Below are 8,304 nucleotides of genomic sequence, written 5' to 3'. Positions count from 1 at the left end.
GCAGAGCTGGAAAAGCCAGTTCATGCCTACTAGGTTACCTCCAGTTAAGGTTTAGGTTAAAGGCAGTTCAGAATGATTCAATTTCCTATTACGTTTAAAACGCATTAGTGAATTTAAAAATTCAATGGGCTTGCACAGTATAATAAGGGCCACCAACCCAATTGAATGATCGATATTCATGACCATCTAAAAATACTGAAATCAAAATGACTGACCAAATTACATAGGATAATAGATATTTCAAAAAACAATTAGTTGTGCTGGTTTTAAATCCTACAAATAAATATATTAATGATAGCCTATACACAGAAGTATCTTTATTGATAAAATATTATAAAAAAACAACATTTTCTTACTCTACTATTTTCAAGGATAAAGGTGTCTGACTCCTTGTGAAGCAAGGAACACATGTACGTCATTGTTTTTGCTGCCATTAGTCAATAACTAGAACAACGATTTCACTTTGAATTAATTTCCAAACACGAATTTACTTTGAATTAATTTTAAAATCATATTATAGTGAAGATATACAATTATATGTAGGCTAATAGAAATGTATTTGTTTCAGATTACATAAAATATTTAAAATGTATTTAAACTCTGTTTGAGCAGCGTAGTACTTTAGACAATCAGCAACGATATTTTTCCTGGTACTGATGCTGTCCAAGGGTAGAGTACGATAAGCGGACTCGGCTTTTTATATTGAAATTTGCAAACGATATTACTTATTATATAACCATCAATATAATCAATCGATGCTAATTTATTATTTTGAACAAGTAAGCTTAAATAATCTATATCAACAGCTTTAAAACACTTTAAGATTACTGTACACATAATATTTGAATTTTAGATAAGTGACTGTGTATTATTAAAAATGGCAGTAAATTTTAGAAAATTATACGAAATTGCTTTAAAATATAATAAGACATGTTTTTAAAGGTGTTGGACTAGTACCAAAAACTAGGCTAATTATGTTGAAATTTATGGGAAAGAAACAAATTTAATTGTGAGAGGAGCAAATATGGCTGTCATCAGATGCAAGAAAGAAGGTAATGGTGGACATAATTTTAGCAAAATTGCACTGAAGAATAGTTTTTTTGAAGGATCAAAGTTTAACTGTGCAACGTTGTTAGCTTTACGTATTTTTTTCCAGAAATCAAACTATGATTTTTAAAATATATTGAGTGTATTTTTGATTTACACAGTCCATCAAGACATATGATATTTGACTAGCTGTCGTTATGTAGGGAGGTTTGTTTTGTATGGATTGATGAACAGTTTAATAGGGAAAAAAGGCTTGGAGGTCCTGGAGTGATGGTGGGAATTGAATGAATGCAAAATTGGTAAACGAAAATATAACAAAGGGAGTTTGGTTGAAGGAACGTGGATTTTTAGGTTTAATTGAAATCATACCAGAAGGACAAAAACGTGATCGTAGATGTAGAATTGAGATTTGTCCTGAAAACTAACAGGATGCAAAAACACCTCATTCCTCTCGTATTGAAACATGTAAAGCCTGGAACAACCATAGTCACAGATATGTGGAAAGCGTTATTTTGGATTGGGGTGACAGTGGTTTTGTCCATTTTACTGTTTATCATAGCAAAAACTTTTTAGACCAGCAACTGGTGCCAACACCCAGACAGTTGAAAGCTCATGGTGAGCTGTAAAACGCAGTTTGAATAATGGAATACCAGCCTACCTTTTCGCAGATCTTCTCTGTGAATATTTATATAGAAGAGAGGTATTATTTTCTGAAAGCAGTTAAAAATTTCTATCCAGGAGTATTTTTCTATTCCAAATGTTTATTATCATTTCATAATTATTTATGAGTTTTCCTATTTTTGGTTTCAATAATTTGTTTTATTGTTCTGGTTAATTTATTATTAAAAGTAAAGTAAATTAAAGATGCCTCATTTTACCAAGCGAAGTTAGGGCTAAGAAGCCCTCTCTAACCTACTTGGGGACCAACGGCTTAAAGGTGACGTCTGAAGCTTTACTTATCCCATCAGGGATAGAAGAGACTATCCCTGCCTATATTGTTCGAGTCTCAATTTAAACTTTTATCGATGTTGAAGTCCATCCCGACACAGATATCCTGCAAATGAACACACCTCAACCCCAAAGATGAACATGGGAGCCTTGGTTTTCTTTACTTTATCAATCGAGTCAATAGTAACAAAAATCTAGCTTTTAGCCGGATCAAAGGCATATTGTGCCATCACTGCATGCTTCTTCCTGACCCAGAATTTTATGACGGCCTCATTATGATTAAACACATAAAGGATGATCAGCAAACAAAAGCCATAGAATTTACCTGCAGGTTCTCAGTCTCAAAGCATCTTATATGAGACGTTCTTTAATTAAAACAACATTTAAATAAAGCAGAATGGATTTAGTTAAAAATTAAGTTCAATTATTCTTCTAATGTCATATGTCCCCATCATATTTAATAACGTACATGAAAATAACTACTATTTAATCATTATCACAAATGATCTACACAATATATCAGTGATTTTTTTCTACCATTTTATACGGCTACAGTCTAGTGACATTGGCAAGAAAAAATGGTGATGAATATGCAAATATTGGCTCAAAAATGTTTTTGTAAACATAGCAAAGTTTTAATTGACTGCAAGAAAAGGAGCTAGCTCCTTAAATCCGAAGTATCCTGTTTATAGTGAGAAGATGAAAACTAGAATTAAACGTGGAAATCAAATAGTGAATCCCTACAAAAAAATTCAGAACAAACATGACATTGCAAAAAACGCACTTGAGAAGAACTTTTTGCATATTCTAAATTTGGTATTACGAATACACCGAAAATCATGTTACTATTTTAGCTCAAATCAAATAAACTATGCATTTGAATTGATGAATGTAATTTTGGATGGCATCATTACCTGCAGGAATACTGTTTTAGATTGGCTAAAGTAATCATAAGTACTACGCTGCTCAGTGGTTAATTTCAGTGGGAACGCAAGGGAACGGCGTTCCCTTACCTCCCAAGAGTGCCGGAACGCAAGGGAACGCTTTTTAAAACTACGAGTACAAGTTTTAGTTAAAAAAAATTGTAGGTAGGATCAATATTATGCTATGCTTTGTTTGCGAGTGACTCGTAAGCAGATAGTAAGCGCCCGTACAAGCAGTTGTGAGCTGTGCTGTGATGAGTCTTGCACGGAATCAGGCAGGAGGAAGGTGACGGGCGAGTCATCCTAGTTCGCGCATTGCGCGGCTGCGCCTTTCAATAACAAAGCAATACCCACCCCCCCCCCTTCCTTTCCCCTCCATTCCTTCACAACGCGCCACCGCCCCAGTGATCATAAGTGTGTTGACTAGTTGACTTGACCTTGGTTGTGTTTCGCGTTTAAGTTACAAGTTGCATCGCATCCCATCACGCTTAAGTTCGTTTTTGAGGTGCAGGTCGTTGATTGTGTTCGTGTTTTATGCTTATTAGTGCTGGTGCAGCTAAATAGTTTCCTAATTGACTATGACTACCAGAAAAATTGTTGATTTCTTTAAACCTAACCCTAAGAAACAAAAAGGTCTTATGCGAATAATGAGAACTGCAGTTCGGAAGCATTGACTACAACTTCAATTGTTGATCAAGATAAAAAAGAAGACGCAATCGGGATCAATGAGGTATAATTGCGATTTACAGCCATTCCCCTTCGACTTCCTCGTCGGTTCAAAATAGTATCCAGGTTGGTGGGTTTGGGATCTGATGCAGACGAAGCTAAGGTTAGTATGAAAAATAATGATTTTGTTAATAGGGGTGAACAGCCAGTTTGTTGGTCTGAAGAACAAATTGTTGAATTTAAAGCTAAAAATCCATGGTTAATTTGTGAACAGAGAACTAGGTTGCAACGTTTGCCGTAGTGTGAGTACTCTAGGTGCAGAGAAAACGATAAGGGCCTAAAGATTAGCGAAGAGTGGGTTTAGGAACTGTTGACCGCTTATGGAAACAATAAAAAAGACCAGCAATCCTCTCTTAGGAAAAAGATATTTTTACACCGTGGGTCTCGAGCTTCATTCTTTAGCTGAAAAAATACTCATTGAAGCTAAGAAAGATACAATGAAAAAAGCTGTTGCTTCTATGCATAAAGAGCAGCAGATTGTAACTGAGCGCATTTTCCGCACGGCTTATAAGCAAGCTAAACTAAATAGGCCATTTTTTGAGTTTGAAACTGAAAATTGATTCTTCAAATAATGAATGGCTTAGATATGGGGCGAATCCTACATTCAAATGTTGCTTGCTCCAATATAATTCATCAATATTTCTGATGAAAATTGAGAAATCAGGAACTTGAATAAATGGCCTAATTCAAAGGTCAGGACTCTAATATTTTTCCACATGCTTTGTGGATGAAGGCCACTTCAGTTTTGCTCGAAATACAAAAAATGCTTTGGTGGTTTAATATACAGAATCTGTTTCTAAAGGGAATGCGAAAAACCCTATGACAGTCGTTTCCATTAACAACACTTTTTGAGCTAAATAAGCATACAACATTGTTTTCAGCTGGTATATTACAAGAACTTTTAAAATCACACCAGTTACAAGGCATTAGGTCTAAGCTTTGAATTCATGAAAAGGACACATATGATTTGCTCTAACTGTGTTGATGGTGCTTCAGGTGCTACTAGGCATAGAAATAGAGGATAATCTGGCCTTGGCTCTATACAAAACTTACTGGAAAACGTTCCCCAACTTGTTCATTTAGGCATTGCTTCAGGAAAAACTATCGTTTAGAGCTTGCCAGCGTGCACGATTTCCATAGAAGAAGTAGCTGGAATCAATCATTTTAAGATATTCATGGATAAAATTAGAAACATGTTTAGTTGTTCACCGAAAAACAGCAGGGAGTTGGCAGAAGTTGCTAAAGGACTAGAGGAGCTAAATGTTGAAAATCGACCGTGTTTTAGATTACTCGTTGGGTAGCCTCCAGCTTAATGGCGGTGAAAGCAATTTGGACAGATTTTAAAGCTTTGTACAATCATTTCATTGAAGCATCTGAAGACAAACAAAGGGACTCGAAGCAACGTTCAACTTACAAAGGGCTTTGTAGTACATTATCTTCTACAACTTTTGTACACAACCTGGCATTGATGTTCGATGCTCTAGAAGAGTTATCGGATTTGTCCTTACAGCTTCAAAAATCAAGCCTCAACCTTATCCAAGCCCACAGTGATGTAACACTGTTAATCAAAGTGTTTGAAAACCGAGTTGAAAACATGGGTAGACGTTCAGTGGAAGCTAAAAATTGACTATTGACGATTTGATGTTTCAAGATGTTAAACTTTGTGTAAGATCCAAGATACCCAGTATTCCAGAAAAACAGTTCTATCGGAGCCTCGCTTATCATCATCTTCAAATGCGGCTGAACACTACACCAAAAATCATGAATGACATCAAAGTGATCCACCCCATGTATTGGCCAAAAGACTTATCCATCACCTACGGAGAATGTGAGAATCCAGCGAATCTGCGATAGATTTAAGATTAGCAGCTCTCAGGATATTAATTAGAGACTTCAGGACACTTCAAGCAGGGACTGAAGCCTATGTTAAGTGGAGAGAAACCTACTATTCTAGAGCAAACCGCCGTCGTTTTAAGAAACTGATTTCCATCATAAATAGTATTGCAGTGTCTAGTGCTGAATGTGAACGTGGGTTTTCTGCAATGAATCTAATTATGTCTCCTCTTAGATCTTCACTCTACATTAGCACTGTTTGCGATTTATTGTGGATCAGGCTCCCAGGACCTCCTGTGGCTAGATACAATCCCGTAGCGACACGTCAAAACCTGGCTGGCGAAGGGACACCATTCTGCACTTGATACCAAGTCAAAACAACGAGGGCAGAAAATCTTACCATTGAAGACAGCATTGCATTGTGGGAACTTTTTTCCTAAATCTGTTTTTTAAATATCTTTTAGAATTTCAGAACATTAAGTTTTCATTTAAAATAACTAGCCTATGCCCTAACTTATAGTTGTGTTCTGAACTCAAGTTTCTGAGTTTCTTTTTTGTAACTCACAGTTAGTTTTGTGTATTATTGTTGTTTTGTTTCTTTTGTAGTTTTCACTTTAAAATATTAACAAACAACTAAAACTAAGTTTACCAACAGTCTTGGCATTGCCTTACAATATTATACTACAAATCCGTACATATTTGTTATAATAACTAATAAGCAAATAAAATAATCAACCTTAACTTTTTAAAACTACACTAAATTTAAAAAAATGAAACCGTGTTACTCCACTCTGTGTGTCATTTATTTTGTGTGTAATTAAAACGCTTCCTTTTCCTTTCCAAGAAGTTGGTTTTATTTTGAATGTATTAATATTGTTTTGTACCCATAAGGTATGCAATTTTTTTTGTAAAATATGCAAACTTGTAAAAAAGCTGTTATATTAGCAAACATCCATTTACATATTAATATGTATTATTATTACTACTGTAATGTGTATAAATTAAAACTGTGAATAAGGCTCAATTTGTTTTTATTTTACCATTCATTAAAAAATTAATATTGGTGAGCTTCATTGATTCAAACAAAATGGTCAATGAAATCAAACCAAATATTTCTGGGAAATTTAAAGTAGGCAACAAGGTGTTAATGGAGTAGAGTAGAGTAGAGAGTAAACTCAATAATTTAAATTCATGTTTTTATTTTCTTACATCCTAATCAAGCACCTTAAAGAAAATAAACAGCATTAAAATATCACTTGGTATTTTATAAAAATGAATGTATTATTATGTCTGGGTGGCCTTAAAAACAAAGGTTTACAGTTATAATTTTCAAAAGTTTTCCTGGGTGAGGGCCCCCTCCTTCCTGGGGTGTATTCCATACCCACCGGTCTAAGCTTCCCGCTTTAAAGAGTTCCCACACCTAAAATTTTAGAAATTAAGCACTGACGCTGCTCAGAGTTTAAATAGAGTTTAGTTATTTTATTTAATCTGAAACAAAATACATTTCTTTTACATATAAAAGTATAGCTTCATTATACTCGTAATACAATTTTAAAAGCCTAAAATGTAATTCAGCTTAACACAATATGCATAAAAATTAATTAAAAGTAAATTTGCGTTTGTTACAATGTGTTGTTTTAACTATTAATATTTACATATTTACAGGAACCTGCCAAGGCACTACGTGAAGCTTTAAGGAGTGGTGTTACCAGTCTGAAAGACAGGCTGACAATTAAAATTGAAAATGATATGCGGTATGGTGAAGTTCAGAGTTGATCACTGGCTCATGCATGCTAAGGTATGTTTAAGTATATGGTTGTGTTTGTATAAAACTAGCTGTTTCCCGCGGCTTCACATGCGTCTCTTAAGCTTTGCCCGTTATATTTCTTTGCCTTCAAATTAGTGTTTGGCTATTTAATATACATAACTGTGTCGTAATTGCAGTTTATAATGTGCAGGCGGCTTTGATAACTTTTTATATCTTGCAGTACAGCCTGGTGGTGAGTTACAGTCGCGTAGTGAGGATTTTGGCGCCATGGAGCGACTCAGTCGCTGGCGCCCCTTCCCCAACTTTTACCTACATGATCAATCAGTGCCGGACAGTTCACCTCACTACCGTAACAAACCTTTCTTGGCCATCATTTCATCAGCAATGTAAGGCGTCTTTGACCAAACATCATTTTTTATAATAACTTACAGTCTACTATTCTTTATAAAGTTTTGTTCCTTGTAAGAGACCTAGTTTACGTGTATAGCAATATGTATTTAAATCCCAATTCAATTCCATAGGGTTTGGAATGAAAGTACAAATTTCAATATATTTAATAAATATGTATTGAAAACCCTAGTTTAAATTTGAGCACATTATCTAAAACGTGAACATAGTAGTTAAGTAGTTACAAAACCAACTCGCATATTACTATCTTAACTAATCTTCTTTCGTGACTTCATGCTAGCAAACTGTGTTATTGTGTCGTCCAAGTTGATGTGCCTGGCTCTGCTGCGCTCTATAAGATATGGTTGCCAAGGCACTCAGACGTTCTTGGGACATGGTGCTGCGAAAATAGTTCTTTATCAGTTTAAGTTTTGAAAATGATCTCTCTGCACTTGCATTTGTAACAGGTAGTGTCAAAAAAATCAAACAAGCATTCACAACATCTGGAAAGCTGGAACCAACTTGAGCACGCACTATTAAAGTATCTGCAAGATCCCTTATACTTTTGAGTTTTTCCACGCGACTTAAAAAACAAGTTTTTAGCCTTACAAGCTGTGGACCTAAGTTAAGGAAGACGACATCTTGGTAGTTTGATATCAAAATTTTGCTTGA

At 35.1% G+C, this 8,304-nt stretch overlaps 1 long non-coding RNA gene across 1 annotated transcript; it reads left to right on the top strand.

Annotated features, from left to right (window-relative positions):
* The first annotated feature begins 31 nt into the window (after positions 1-31).
* LOC124374593 lies at positions 32-7,738 on the top strand. Its single transcript, XR_006923581.1, has 3 exons — positions 32-43; positions 7,143-7,275; positions 7,466-7,738. It is a non-coding gene; the product is annotated as an uncharacterized LOC124374593 (long non-coding RNA).
* The last annotated feature ends 566 nt before the right edge of the window (positions 7,739-8,304 follow it).

The sequence above is a fragment of the Homalodisca vitripennis genome, unplaced genomic scaffold, assembly GCF_021130785.1.
Source record: "Homalodisca vitripennis isolate AUS2020 unplaced genomic scaffold, UT_GWSS_2.1 ScUCBcl_9239;HRSCAF=17671, whole genome shotgun sequence".
NCBI lineage: Eukaryota > Metazoa > Arthropoda > Insecta > Hemiptera > Cicadellidae > Homalodisca > Homalodisca vitripennis.
The sequence above is the reverse complement of the archived record's forward strand: the minus strand, read 5'-3'. Positions and strand labels throughout refer to the sequence as shown.